This window comes from Salvelinus alpinus, chromosome 35 (assembly GCF_045679555.1).
Source record: "Salvelinus alpinus chromosome 35, SLU_Salpinus.1, whole genome shotgun sequence".
Classification (NCBI taxonomy): Eukaryota; Metazoa; Chordata; class Actinopteri; order Salmoniformes; family Salmonidae; genus Salvelinus; species Salvelinus alpinus.
In genome coordinates this window covers 9750054-9766416 of record NC_092120.1, presented here as the reverse complement: position 1 = coordinate 9766416, position 16363 = coordinate 9750054, and the positions used below count along the sequence as shown (strand labels likewise).

Below are 16363 nucleotides of genomic sequence, written 5' to 3'. Positions count from 1 at the left end.
GTAGAGATGGTTGTCCTTCTAGAAGGTTCTCCCATTTCGACAGAGGAACTCTGGAGCGCTGTAAGAGTGACCATCTGGTTTTTGGTCACCTCCCTGACCAAGGCCCTTCTCCCCCGATTGCTCAGTTTGGCCGGGAGGCCAGCTCTATGAAGAGTCTTGGTGGTTCCAAACTTAAGAATGATGGAGGCTACTGTGTTCTTGGGGACCTTCAATGCTGCAGAAATTTTTGGTACCCCTCCACAGATCTGTGCCTCGACACAATCCTGTCTCTGAGCTCTACGGACAATTCCTTCGACCTCATGGCTTGGTTTTTGCTCTGACATGCACGGTCAACTGTGGGACCTTATATAGACAGGTGTGTGCCTTTTCCAAATCATGTCCAATCAATAGCTTTTTACCACAGGTGGACTCTAATCAAGTTGTAGAAACATCTCAAGGATGATCAATGGAAACAGGATGCACCTGAGTTAAATTTAAGTCTTATTTAAATAAGGTATCTGTTTTTTGTTTTTAATAAATTAGCTACAATTTCTAAAAACCTGGTTTTACTTTGTCATTATGGGGTATTGTGTGTAGATTGATGAGGAAAAACCTTTATTTAATCCATTTTAGAAAAAGGCTGTAACATAACAAAATGTGGAAAAAGTCAAGGGGTCTGAATACTTTCCAAATGCACTGTATATACTGTACTTCCATTCCTTTTTCAACTTGTACTGGGGAACTTTCAGATGAGTCTTGTGAGGCATGTGGGCATCCTGGAGCAAAAGTGTTTGAGACTCTCACCGTTCCACAGAGGGGTTATATTAGTGTGTAGCCCAAACTGTTCAGATGCTACAGAAAGATGTTGGCAGATTGGCTGTACCAACTTCCGACGAGTCCCAAGATGTTTGTGGGGGTTGTAGTGCAAAGCGGAGAACACCATTGTGAGAATCTCATCTTTCCATAGAGCGATCATAGTAGGCCAAACCGTTCAGACACTACAGACGATTTTGTGTGAAGACCGATTTTTGGGATGTTTCATGGCCTGACAAACACCGCTCTAGCTCTGTCACCTTTCGCCGCAGATGCGGAAGTGCCAACGGCAGTTGCGATAGATTGAGACGCATCCAATGCAACAGAAAAAACAGCTCTCTAGCTTAAATTGACAGATTTTAGGAGAGGGGTCCAGCTGCAACATCATCTCTGAGCAGTCATCCGTCAGGGTCTTTACAGTATGCTTCCACCTACTGTGATATGTCATCTCTCAGTGCAATGCATCTCTCAGGAAAATTTGAGTTTTCGAAAGAAGTGGACGTTTCGACAGGAACCATATAAGGAGAAGTGGGGTTTCGAAAGGTGCCACTGAAGATGTCGTTTGGGTTATCAGACGTTAGTCAAGGTCTGCAGAGATGACAGTAAGGAATTTCAGTTATGCAAAAAAAAAAAAGTCTTCACTCACTGAGAGCTGTGTCTTTGAACATTACCTATCAATAGCCATGTACGTAACGTTAACTTTTTTTCATAAATGTAAATGCTAAAAACTGCATTCATTTTACAGTGTGTTATTTGTTATTTATTACTGAATATTTGAAATAATAATTGAAATATCAAGTCATGGCGGTTCTAGTAGTTATGGAATTCCATCACTTCTAGTGTTAACATGCTGACTAGACCGGGCAATCGCACGAATGTTGATTTTGTCCATCCACACCTGACGCGATCAGGACACGCAGGTTGAAATATCAAAAGAACTCTGAACCAACTATTCATTTGTGGACAGGTCGAAACACATGAAACATTGCCAGCTAATGTGTCCTGGGATATAAACATTGGGTTGTTATTTTACTTGAAATACACAAGGTCCTTTTTTCTGGATCTTTGTAAAATGTTGACCCCTTTGAGTCACACAAATTGTGTGTTCTCTACTCCGACAATTAATCCACAGATAAAAGGGGAAACCTAGTTAGTTTCTAGTAATCTCTCCTCCTTCAGGCTTCTTCTTCTTCTGTGTTATATGTCATCTGGCAACCAACTTTAAGGTGCATTACCACCACCAACTGAACTGGAGTGTGGACCTCAGTTCATCTTTCATTCACCCACGTGGGTATGTGCTCCTAAAAACCAATGAGGAGATGGGAGAGGCGGGACTTGCAGCGCGTCAAAAGTAGAACCAAGCGCGCAAGTAGTTTGGATGAAATTATTTATTTATTTTGCAAAGCTCCTTCCTGCACATAATGCGGGCGGTGTGGTCAGCATGTAAGACTCTTTTCAAAAGCCCCACTTCTCCTTATATGGTTCATTTCGAAACGCCCACTCCTTTCGACACCCCTACTTTTCTTGAGAGGTGCACTGCACTGAGAGATGACATATCAGTAGGTGGCAGCATAGACCCTGAGAGATGACTGCTCTGAGAGATGAAGTCGCAGTTGGACCATAAGGGATATTATGCTAATTTGATTTCCACGGGGCTGCGGAAATTGACTAGGTTAAATGTTCAAAGTTTCTTTTGAAAAAAATATTTAAAACAGTAGTGTTACCATATTACATCGAGAGTTAGTTTCATGTAACAGGGTTGACCTTAAAATGAGGGACAGAGGTAAATTAATCACTAATCGCATTAAATGAATAATAATATTCAGAAATAACTTTGTCAAAGCAACAAAATAACTATGGCTTTACAATGACGGTGAAAACTTGGAGAAATGTTGGAGTTAAGTGGGTTAAAATCTTCCTAGAAGTCCGAGGTTGCAAGTCGTTATTCATATAAAAAGATCAGATTTATTGAATTCTCCATATTGTCTATATTAACGGGGCACTTTATTTATTATAACAGTCTTTTAAAATTCAATATTGGTGCACAATTTCTACTTAAAATATCAAAGAGGCGCAAAAGGCACTCTTTTTGTGGATCGACCCAAGTAAGGGTGATGACGAGAGGAAGAAATACGATGCAGGCCACAGCATTGCAACACCTTTTTCACAAGTGTGTAACAAAGCTCTCAGCACAGTCAGACTCACACACATTTAATACGCACACTGTGCTCTTATGAGGAAGTCCTCTTCAACAACAGATCCTTCCACATCCTCCGCCTCAATCTCCATCTGTTGAGAGGAGCACCCCCGTCATGGCACATGGGAGCCTGGCCTGGTATCTCTCTACTCTACTGGGGCTTCTCCTGACCCCTTCACTAGGGTTGGAACCTCCACGGATCTCCTTCCCCCTCGGTTAGTAGAACATCTGATTCTTTATTGTTTTGTCATTTCCATTTTGATGTATTTGCATGTGTGTGTTAATCTTGCAAAGATGCAGCATTCAGGCAAGTCAGATATTATTTCAGGTTTATTTCATGTAAATATATAATTTGTCAGGATATAATATGACCAAAACACTTTCTCATGTTGAACTGCTGAGACATTTTCCAACTAGGCATAGCTTGTGGCTGTATGCACGTCACTTGAGTTTCAGTTTGTGCCTCTTCCTCTAAATCTTAAGGAAACACGATGGCACGATAGACATCAAGGCACATAACCTAGGCCAGGGGTTCCCAAACCTTTTCACTCAGGCCCCCCTTCCAGCATTGGGGAACATCCCGCTCTGCACGCGCTCCCACCACGTCTATTTCTATGGGCACAAACACTGTTCATGACACACACCTCTTTGGTTGGTGGAGAGAACATTTAGCAGGTTTAAAGCTTATTTCCTGCAATGTTAACCCATTTGTCATGGGGTGAAGAGAAAATGTAGCATTTTTAAAGCAAATTTTCTTGCAATTCTATAGATTTTGCCATGTCTAATGTGTATTCATGTGACATTTGAGTGACGCAAACATTCCAACAGAATCTCTGGGCTAAGAAACCTAGCTAAAACACTTTAGCTGACATGAGCTAGTTGATCTGGACATTTCTGACAAGTTATAAATAGCAATGACAGACATGACGTGGAAAATTGATTTTGCACTACCCAATTTCGAGATGTTACCTTGTGCATTCTACTATTACAACTTTCAAGAATAAGTTGAAAGCTGGACCCCCACGCCACCCCACCCCCCCCTGCACCCTACAGATTGGGAACCACTGACCTAGGCCACAGACAGACTGTATGGACAGACACACTCACATACAGTACAAGCACAGACTGCCTGATAATACATGTTTAGGTCAGGTGACAGTTGTGGTTGGTTTATGCTACTTGGGGCATCCAAGATTCTTACATTTACTTTTCCCCTCAAGCTTTAACCCAATCAATACAATGGTCCATTATATCCTCTCTTTCTCCTTTAGCTACAGTACAATATTTGTACACTTTTTTTTGCTCTTTGTGGTGTACTCATTTTCCTGCATACAGTTTTACAAGAAAGTCAATGACCACAATCAGAGATGTCGCTAGATTCAAAGGGCAAACAACTCAATCTAAAATTAAACTGTGCACAGCGCTACATGTTCAAAAGTGAGAACAAATAGAGTCTGAGTTTTTGTTTGGATACATACAGTTGAAGTTGAAAGTTTACATACACTTAGGTCAGAGTCATTAAAACTCGTTTTTCAACCACTCCACAAACTTTAGTTTTGGCAAGTCGGTTTGGACATCTACTTTGTGCATGACACAAGTCATTTTTCCAACAATTGTTTACAGACAGATTATTTCACTTATTATTCACTTTATCTCAATTCCAGTGGGTCAGAAGTTTACAATACACTAAGTTGACTGTATCTTAAAACAGCCTGGAAAATTCCAGAAAATTATGTCATGGCTTTAGAAGCTTCTGATAGGCTAATTGACATCATTTGAGTCAATTGGAGGTGTACCTGTGGATGTAATTCAAGGCCTACCTTCAAACTCAGTGCCTCTTTGTTTGACATCATGGGAAAATCAAAAGAAAATCAGCCAAGACCTCAGAAAAAAATTGTAGACCTCCACAAATCTGGTTCATTCTTGGGAGCAATTTCCAAACGCCTGAAGGTACCACGTTCATCTGTACAAACAAATCAAATCAAAGTTTATTTGTGACGTGCGCCGAATACAACAGGTGTAGACCTTACAGTGAAATGCTTACTTACAGGCTCTAACCAATAGTGCAAAAAAGGTATTAGGTGAACAATAGGTAAGTAAAGAAATAAAACAACAGTAAAAAATTAAAAAATAAATAAAAATAAAAATAAATGTTATAAAATGTCTGCACTCTACTGTAAGTCGCTCTGGATAAGAGCGTCTGCTCTTGGCCGGTAGGGATATCCTTGTCTCAGTATGTAAAAAATGTAATAAAATGTATGCACTCTACTGTAAGTCACTCTGGATAAGAGCGTCTGCTAAATGACTAAAATGTATTTTTTTTTTTTTTAAGACAGGCTATATACAGTAGCGAGGCTATAAAAGTAGCGAGGCTACATACAGACACCGGTTAGTCAGGCTGATTGATGTAGTATGTACATGTAGATATGGTTAAAGTGACTATACATATATGATGAACAGAGAGTAGCAGTAGCGTAAAAGAGGGGTTGGCGGGTGGTGGGTGGCGGGACACAATGCAGATAGCCCGGTTAGCCAATGTGCGGGAGCACTGGTTGGTCGGCCAAATTGAGGTAGTATGTACATGAATGTATAGTTAAAGTGACTATGCATATATGATAAACAGAGCAGCAGCAGCGTAAAAAGAGGGGTTGGGGGGGGCACACAATGCAAATAGTCCGGGTAGTCATTTGATTATCTGTTAGTCTTATTTGGGGGTAAAAACTGTTGAGAAGCCTTTTTGTCCAAGACTTGGCACTCCGGTACCGCTTGCCATGCGGTAGTAGAGAGAACAGTCTATGACTGGGGTGGCTGGGGTCTTTGACAATTTTTAGGGCCTTTCTCTGACACCGCCTGGTGTAGAGGTCCTGGATGGCATGCAGCTTAGTCCCAGTGATGTACTGGGCTGTACGCACTACCCTCTGTAGTGCCTTGCGGTCAGAGGCCGAGCAATTGCCGTACCAGGCAGTGATGTGTCCTGAGATCCTCAAAAGGTTCTACAGCTGCAACATCGAGAGCATCCTGACAGGTTGCCATGCCAAATCTTTTTAGTTTCCTGAGGGGGAATAGGCTTTGTCGTGCCCTCTTCACGACTGTCTTGGTGTGTTTGGACCATTCTAGTTTGTTGTTGATGTGGACACCAATGAACTTGAAGCTCTCAACCTGCTCCACTACAGCCCTGTCGATGAGAATGGGGGTGTGCTCGGTCCTCCTTTTCCTGTAGTCCACAATCATCTCCTTAGTCTTGGTTACGTTGAGGGATAGGTTGTTATTCTGGCACCACCCGGCCAGGTCTTTGACCTCCTCCCTATAGGCGGTCTCTTCATTGCCGGTGATCAGGCCTACCACTGTTGTGTCGTCTGCAAACTTAATGATGGTGTTGGAGTCGTGCTTGGCCATGCAGTCATGGGTGAACAGGGAGTACAGGAGGGGAATGAGCATGCACCCCTGGGGAGCTCCAGTGTTGAGGATCAGCGTGGCAGATGTGCTGCTACCTACCCTCACCACCTGGGGGTGGCCCGTCAGGAAGTCCAGGATCCAGTTGCAGAGGGAGGTGTTAAGTCCCAGGATCCTTAGCTTAGTGATGAGCTTTGAGGGTACTATGGTGTTGAACACTGAGCTGTAGTCAATGAATAGCATTCTCACACAAGTGTTCCTTTTGTCCAGGTGGGAAAGGTCAGTGTGGCGTGCAATAGAGATTGCATCATCTGTGGATCTGTTTGGGCGGTATGCAAATTGGAGTGGGTCTAGGGTTTCTGGGATAATGGGATAATGGTGTTGATGTGAGCCATTACCAACCTTTCAAAGCACTTCATGGCTACGGACGTGAGTGCTACAGGTCTGTAGTCATTTAGGTAGGTTGCATTTGTTCTTAGGCACAGGGACTATGGTGGTCTGCTTGAAACATGTTGGTATTACAGACTCAATTAGGGACATGTTGAAAATGTCAGTGAAGTCACCTGCCAGTTGATCAGCACATGCCTGGAGCACATGTCCTTGTAATCCGTCTGGCCCCACAGCCTTGTGTATGTTGACCTGTTTAAAGGTCTTACTCACGTCGGCTACGGTAGAGATAATTAGACAACACTTTGTAAAATACGGAATAACTAACTATTTATTTTAAATTGTTCACGTTGTGTTATATGCGCACAAAGTAATCACCAAGGCAAAGTGAGGGCACCACAGGGTGAATACCCCTCGGCTAGGTACCCATTCCAACAGTTGGAAATTGACTTTATTGAATTAACTAAAAGCGAAGGCAAGAAGTGGTTTTTGACAATCATTGATAAATATACGAAATGGATAGAGGTGTTCCCTACATCCTCCGCAGATGCAGAAACAGTGGCGAGGGCATTATGTCAGGAGATCGTTCCACGATTTGGACTGCCTGAGACTATTTATAGCGACAATGGTTCCCATTTTTCCAATCAGGTAATAGATAATATAGGTCAGAGATTAAACATAAAAATGAAGAAACACTGCTCCTATCATCCGCAGAGTGCGGGTGTGATTGAACGCATGAATGCCACGATAAAAAATGGATTAAGGAAAACACATCTAAGTACCGGAATGAATTGGGTAAAATGCTTGCTCATAGTGTTAACTTCTCTGGGATATGTGGGACGGTAGCGTCCCACTTGGCCAAAAGCCAGAAAAAATGTAGCGCGCCAAATTCAAATATATTACTATAAAAATCAATCTTTCATGAAATCACACATGAAAGACACCAAATTAAAGCTACACATGTTGTGAATCCAGCCAACATGTCTGATTTCAAAAAGGATTTACAGCGAAAGCACACCAAACGATTATGTTAGGTCAGTACATAGCCACAGAAAAACACAGCCATTTTCCCAGCAAAAGATAGTAGTCACAAAAAGCAGAAATAGAGATAAAATGAATCACTAACCTTTGATGATCTTCATCAGATGACACTCATAGGACATCATGTTACACAATACATTTATGTTTTGTTCGATAATGTGCATATTTATATCCACAAATCTCGGTTTACATTGGCGCCATGTTCAGAAATGCCTCCAAAATATCCGAAGAAATTGCAGAGAGCCACGTCAAATAACAGAAATACTCATCATAAACTTTGATGAAAGATACATGTTTTACATAGAATTAAAGATACACTTGTTCTTAATGCAACCGCTGTGTCAGATTTCAAAAAAACTTTACATAAAAAGCACACCATGCAATAATCTGAGACGGCGCTCAAAAATAACAACATTTCTCCGCCATGTTGGAGTCAACAGAAATACGAAATTACATCATAAATATTCCCTTACCTTTGATCATCTTCATCAGAATGCACTCCCAGGAATCCTAGTTCCACAATAAATTGTTGTTTTGTTCGATAATGTCCATTACTTATGTCTAAGTAGCTACTTTTGCTAGCATGTTTAGTGCACATGTCCAAACGCTCGCGCAGATGCAGGCGAACTCGGACGAAAACTTAAAAAAGTTATATAACAGGTCGAATAAACTGGTCAAACTAAGTAGAGAATCAATCTTCAGGATGTTGTTATCATATATATCCAATAACGTTCCAACCGGAGCATTCCTTCGTGTCTGTATAAGTTATGGAACGCAAGGCGATATCATAAGGAAAGCGCATGACCAGGAACTGGCAATCTGCCAGACCACTTACTCATTCCCATCTCATCCGGCCCCACAACACAGCATAAGCTTCATTCCACATTCTACAGACTGTTGACGTCTAGTGGAAGGTGTAGGAAGTGCAAACAGATCCATATCTTACAGGGAATTGAATAGGCGATGAGTTGAACGTTGACCAGTCTCAGAATTCTCACTTCCTGTTTGGATTTTTTCTCAGGTTTTTGCCTGCCATATGAGTTCTGTTATACTCACAGACATCATTCAAACAGTTTTAGAAACTTCAGAGTGTTTTATATCCAATAGTAATAATAATATGCATATATTAGCATCTGGGACAGAGTAGGAGGCAGTTCACTATGGGCACGCAATTCATCCAAAAGTGAAAATGCTGCCCCCTATGTCAAAGAAGTTAATGACTATTAGAATAACCCCTGATAAGGAGGGACTGTCTCCGTTTGAGAAGGTCTTTGGTAGACCCTACACGATGCCCAAATTAGGACGATTGGAACAAGCAGATATGGAAGTAGAGAATAGTATGGTTGAAAACATGAGGAGGTTGTTCATTAACCAAACCTGTATGTCAAAGATTTTATGCCCAACAGGAGAACTACAGAAGGAGGTTACACACAAGATTTAGCCAGGAGACTGGGTCTGGGTCCAATCACTAAAGAAAAAGGACTGGAAGCAGCCACGGTGGGAGGGGCCATACCAAGTGCTTCTGGTGACAGCCTTTGCGGTGAGAATAGCTGAAAGAGCTACCTGGGTTCATATCACACATTGCAAGAGGGTAAGACACACTGACACTGTCGAACAATCACAGAGTTAGGAGAAGAACCAAATATCAATAAGGTTCGGGGATTACCTCTCTAACGAAGATTCCCTAACCCGTACTGTCCTCCCTGTGTGCGTTCATAGAAGTGAAAGTATGGGCTGGCCTCTAGCTGATGATATGTTCTCCGGGAAAGGGTGGGGCTTTACAGGAGTGCTGATTGGTCTGAGCTGTCTTATTGTGGGAGCCATATTCCTAATACACCATGACCCACCCGAGAAGGCAGAAGGTGGTAACTTGACCCATAGTGTAGAAGATGAGGATTTTGTATTAACAAAGTACAAAAGGTCACTTAATCTGGGTAAACAGGAAGTGAGAGTAGAGCTAGGGAAGGATGTCTCAGTTGAGTTCTATGTAGACCAAATGGGGTCTTTGACCCCTTGGCAGTCTAGAACTATGGGCCTTTATGGAAGATATCTGTGCAGGTCCCCGTGTAGTTCATGGAATCAGGTCATAGCTCACACAGAGAGAGAGAGCTATGCTATGTATATCCACACACCCAATATGGAAACAGATGGAGTATAGTAAAGGTGAGGGTTTTTGACTGTAATCCGGAACAAGGAAAGTATTGCATAAAGGTACGAATTACCATTAAAAACGTAAAGAAAGAGGATCTAGGGTTATGGTGTGTTGGTTTTGACCAGGTTTCGGTCGACACTACGGTACCATTCCGGGTAGCAGAGGTTAGAGCCGGTGATAGTTCTACTGCCAGCCAGAATACAAGCAGTACCCCTGACAAAACGGACATTACCCGTGGAGTCGTTCAGAACCAAGGACCGGTGCGGATAGTTCAGACGAAAGATCTTAAGGAAGTGATTGAGGTGGAAACTGGGTTTGGGGATTCCAACCTATGGTTGGAATGGATTCAGTATACAGCTAGATCATTAGCTAAAGAAGAATGTTATGTCTGCACCACAGCCAAACCTCAGTTGACAACCATCCCCTTTCCACTCGATGGAATTGATTCACCCAGGGGAATGGCCTGTATGGAAAGCGTTTCTTGAAGGCAGGGAAGCCAGACAATGACAGTTGCACTGATCTGCATTATCTGTATCCCCATGTGCCCATTACATCCAGACTTCCCCCTTTCACAGTTACAGGAGCAAACTATTATTGTATGGCTCGATACAATACACACGGACGGGATGTAGGGGAAGTAAGAACATGCAATAGGACAGAGAACGTTACAACCGACGAGACAATGAGGGACCTGACTGGGTGGTTGAGTTCCAAGGACTTTAGTAAGATAAAAAGGCCTAGAGCGGATGTCTGGTGGTTGTGTGGAGGTATGTTGCTGTGGCCTAACCTGCAAATTGGACCGGTATTTGTGCACTAGTACAGTTAAGCATGCCCTTCACCCTTATCCAACACAAAGACCTAGTGCCAGGTAGAAGAGAAAGAAGGAGTGCTCCGTCAGGGTCCTTTGACAATAGAGTTTACATCGATAGCATTGGGGTTCCAAGGGGGGTGCCTGATGAGTTCAAAACTAGGAATCAGATATGGGCTGGATTGGAATCAAGCATCTTCTGGTGGTCAACTCTCAATAAAAATGTAGATTGGATAAATTATATCTACTATAACCAACAGCGTTTCATCAACTATACTAGAGATGCGATCAAAGGGTTAGCAGAACAAACAGCTGCAACTAGTTTGATGGTATGGCAGAATAGAATAGCATTGGATATGCTTCTGGCTGAGAAGGGGGAAGTATGTGTGATATTTGGAGCGGAATGTTGTACCTTCATCCCCGATAACACAGCTCCAGACGGATCAGTGACCAAGGCCCTGGCTGGTTTAACCACATTAGCTCACGAATTAGCAGAGAACTCTGGGGTGGATAATTCTCTGACAAATTGGTTTGACAGTATGTTTGGGAAATTGAAAAATGTCATAATCACTGTGTTATGGGCAACCTTCACCTGTATGAGTGTGTTAGTGTTGTGTGGATGTTGTTTGATTCCGTGTATGAGAGGTTTGATCACCAGGACTCTGGAGAGGTCAATGACGCAACAGATGGTGAGATACGGACCGATTCCGAGCGCCGACCAGTGGGATAATGAATACAGAGCTCCAGGCCTAGGAGATGGCTCAGTTTCTTTTAACTACGAGGAGCCAATGTTAGATCAGACTATGTTCAATGTTTAGACAAAACTGTTCTTTCGTGAAGATTATAATGAAAATCCTAAACCGAAAGAGTTATGATTGGATATAGGCCTAAAACAGTCATTGATGAGTAATCGAATGTCATCACATGTATTGGTTTGGTTTATTCTTGTATAACATTTATGTTTCCATATAGTGGTTGATATATCAGTGTGTATTATTTAGTCATTAAGGGTGGATTGATAAAATAATGTATATGTGAAAGATAATGATGAAATAATTCCACTCTGAAACCTTATAACTGTATGAAATTGATTAGAATCATAAAATTATAATCTGATAATGTGTGTAGTTTTAGTCGGAATTTGGTTAAGCTGTTATGGCTGCAATCCCGTTAACGGGATAAGTGTCATCAACAACCGCTGAATAGCATAGCGCTACATTCAATAAATATTACTAAAAATATTTATATTCATGAAATCACAAGTGCAATATAGGAAAACACAGCTTAGCCTTTTGTTAATCCACCTGTCATGTCAGATTTTGAAATTATGCTTTACAGCGAAAGCAATCCAAGCGTTTGTGTAAGTTTATCGATCGCTCGACAAAACATTAAGTACACTTAGCATCAAGTAGCTCGGTCACGAAAATCAGAAAAGCAATCAAATTAATCGTTTACCTTTGATGATCTTCGGATGTTTTCACTCACGAGACTCCCAGTTAGACAACAAATGTTCCTTTTGTTCCATAAAGATTATTGTTATATCCAAAATACCTCCGTTTGTTTGGCGCGTTATGTTCAGAAATCCACAGGAAAGAGCGGTCACGACAACGCAGACAAAAATTCAAAATAGTTTCCATAATGTCCACAGAAACATGTCAAACATTTTTTATAATCAATCCTCAAATTGTTTTTAAAATATATAATCGATAATATATCAACCGCAAATGTCTTTCACAGTAGGAGAGGGAAAAACAATGGCTGTCCAAACTCTGTTGCGCAAGCAAAACTCATGTGACCACTTGACGAGATGTTATCGTTCTGGCTAATTTTTTCAAAATAAAAGCCTGAAACTATGTCTGAAGACTGTTGACCCCTTGAGGAAGCGATAGGAAAAGGAATCTGGTTCATATCCCTTTAAATCCAGCAAAGGGAGGCTATGGAACATGGAGTTTTCAAAATAGAAGCCACTTCCTGTTTGGATTTTCCTCAGGGTTTCGCCTGCAATATCAGTTCTGTTATACTCACAGACAATATTTTGACAGTTTTGGAAACTGTAGAGTGTTTTCTAAGCAATACTAATAATAATATGCATATATTAGCAACTGAGACTGAGGAGCTGGCCGTTTACAATGGGCACCTTTTCATCCAAGCTACTCAATACTGCCCCTGCAGCCATGAAAAGTCAACGCATACAATTTGATGCATTCATTCGATAAATCCAACGTATGCACCACACAGAACGCACTGCAACTGCCTCTGCAACGCAATGCTGCAAGGCACACGCAGCGTTCCATTGGAAATGAATGTACTTCTGTAACAAAACGCAATAACAGAGTCGGTGTGTTCGAAGCGTTATTGCTATTATAAACTGGTTACCAACGTAATTAGAGCAGTAAAAATAAATGTTTAACATACCCGTGGTATACAGTCTGATATACCATAGCTGTCAGTCAATCAGCATTCAGGGCTCGAACCACCCAGTTTATAATAATAATTATATAGTTGATATAAGTAGACATGCAACCGCATATAAAGCACCCACAAGCTACCGGTAGCTGAAAACTTTTTTTTAACTTAAAATAAATAAATAAATTATTAACAACAAATCAATACAGAGAGTACATGAGGGAACACAAGTATATATAGATTATATACAATGGACAATTGAGCTAGGGGGTACAGTATTACATTACACAAAGACCTTAAGGGACATACATACACTTATAATTCTAACAGCTTTTTGGTTAGTAGAGTATTTAATGGTCTTAAAATACAGTTCAATTTCTTTTTGTAGGGTAAGAAAATTTGTTTTTTTGTTTGTAAATTTACATTTGTGTATATGAAATTTGCCCAAAAGAATAATGAAATTAATTACATAAAAATGTTTCAGCTTATTTCTATCGTATGTAAAGAATCCAAGCAGTACATCTCTCCACAATAGTGTAAAATCTTCATAAATGTGTTCAATTATAAACCTACTGATGTCTTGCCACAGTTTTCTTACATGAATACAATGCCGAAAAAGATGCAACACTGTTTCTGGGTGGTCATTACAAAAGGAGCAATTTGAGTTGATATTTTCCGTAAACTTATTCATATAGTGGTTGGCAGGCTAATATTTATGAATAATTTTAAAGGAAACTTCCTTAATTTTGTTAACAAGTAGGTATGTGTGTGGCAACATCCAAACTTTTTTCCAACAGATATTATCAATAAATCCATTCCAATAAGGCATGACTTAAGGTATAGATACAACATCCTGCTGAAACAGGGTTCGTATCGTTCTGTTGTTGAATGGACCAAAAGGGAAACAAAGCTTTCCTACTGATGAGTGTCGTGGTAATTTCCTGTATTACTAAATGAGGAGAGTTTACAAACCACACTGTCACGTTTTGACCTTAGTTCCTTTATTATGTCTTTATTTTAGTTTGGTCAGGGCGTGAATTGGGGTGGGCATTCTATGTTGTTTTTTCTATGTTTTGTTCTATTGTCCTTTTCTATGTGTTTGGCCTAGTATGGTTCTCAATCAGAGGCAGGTGTCAGTCGTTGTCTCTGATTGGGAGCCATATTTAGGTATCCTGTTTTGCATTGTGTTTTGTGGGTGATTATATTTTCTGTTCTGTGTTTTTGTTTCACCGTACAGGAGTGTTCGTTTGTCGTTATATTGTTTTTGTTCAGTATTCAGTATTTCGTATTAAAACAATATGGACACTTACCACGCTGCGCTTTGGTCCACACCTCATTCCAACGACGAGCGTTACAGAATCACCCACCAACCAAGGACCAAGCAGTGTGGTATCGGGCAGCAGCGAGTTCTGGACTCCTGGACATGGGAGGAGATTTTGGACGGTAAAGGACCCTGGGCACAGGTTGGGAATATCGCCGCCCCAAGCCAGAGCTGGAGGAAGCGAAAGCTGAGTGGCGGCGATATGAGGAGGCAGCACGGCAGCGCGACAGGTACGAGAGGCAGCCCCCCCCAAAACAATTGGGAGGGGGCACACGGGGAGTGTGGCAGAGTCAGGTTGGAGACCTGAGCCCACTCCTCGTACTTATTGTAAGCAGCGCGTTACTGGTCAGGCACCGTGTTATGTGGTTAAGCGCACAGTGTCGCCAGTACGCGTCCATAGCCCAGTGCGCTATAGGACAGCCCTCCGAAAGTGTCATGCGAGTGTGGGCATCCAGCCAGGGTGTATTGTGCCTGCTCAGCATGTTTGGTCTCCTGTACGCCGTTTCGGTCCAGGGTATCCTGCGCCGGCTCTGCGTGCTGTGTCTCCGGGGCGCTGGGAGGGTGCAGTGTGTCCTATGCCTGCGCTCCGCTCGTGCTGGGCGAATGTGGGAGTAGAGCCTAAGGGGGAGGTGCACGTAGTATGCACCAGATCTCCAGTGCTCACCCACAGCCCGGTTCAACCTGTGCCTGCACTCTGGAGGGTCCGGGCTAGAGTAGTCATCCAGCCTGGGGGAGTGGTGCCAAGGCTGCGCACCAGAGCTCCAGTGCTCCCCCACAGCCCGGTCCTTCCGGTGCCTCCTCCAAGCACCGGGCCTCCTGTAGGTCTCCCCAGCCTGGTGGGTCCTGTGGCAGCCCCACGCACCAGGCTGTCTCTCCGTCTCCTCCCTACAGGTGTTCCCGTCTGTCCTGGGCCGCCTGAGCCGCCCGTCTGTCCTGAGCCGCCCGTCTGTCCTCAGCCACCTGAGCCGCCCGTCTGTCCTGAGCCGCCCGTCTGTCCTGAGCCGCCCGTCTGTCCTGAGCCGCCCGTCACGTTCTGACCTTAGTTCCTTTGTTATGTCTTTATTTTAGTTTGGTCAGGGCGTGAATTGGGGTGGGCATTCTATGTTGTTTTTTCTATGTGTTTGGCCTAGTATGGTTCTCAATCAGAGGCAGGTGTCAGTCGTTGTCTCTGATTGGGAGCCATATTTAGGTATCCTGTTTTGCATTGTGTTTTGTGGGTGATTATATTTTCTGTTCTGTGTTTTTGTTTCACCGTACAGGAGTGTTCGTTTGTCGTTATATTGTTTTTGTTCAGTGTTCAGTATTTCATATTAAAACAATATGGACACTTACCACGCTGCGCTTTGGTCCTCACATCATTCCAACGACGAGCGTTACACACACACAAGTCAGTTATATTTTAAACTTTATCTTTAATTATATGAGCTTCACCATAGCCCTTTGACTCTCAGATCAATTCAGTGTCTATAAATGAATTCTGAGAGTGCTTACAAAAGAATTCTAGTATCTTTTATAGCCAAGATACAACCCTCTCAACTCACATGACGAACCACAGATCTCAGAAACTTCACAAAGCCAAGATAGCATTAGCTATAAATTATCGTTCCGTTTGGTCTCTAAGACGAGGTTCTGATCTCGTTCTTGGTACTCCATAGTACCAAAACATTACCTCATGCAATGGCATATATCAATTGTCAACTTTAGATACTCCCATCTCAAATACACCCCACCCCTGGACAAGCTCACAGAGGGGAGTGACTCGTGCACAGACATTGTGGAGCCAAGAGATAATTGGTTCCCCCTTAATCATCCCTTCACATTGTTTAACAGATACATTCACATATGAAGAAAGTGTTCCATTCTGTT

At 42.3% G+C, this 16363-nt stretch overlaps 1 long non-coding RNA gene across 1 annotated transcript; it reads left to right on the top strand.

Moving 5' to 3' along the window:
* Window positions 1-3007: 3007 nt before the first annotated feature.
* On the top strand, window positions 3008-14166 carry LOC139564421 (uncharacterized). Its single transcript, XR_011672737.1, has 2 exons — window positions 3008-3204; window positions 9201-14166. It is a non-coding gene; the product is annotated as an uncharacterized lncRNA (long non-coding RNA).
* The last annotated feature ends 2197 nt before the right edge of the window (window positions 14167-16363 follow it).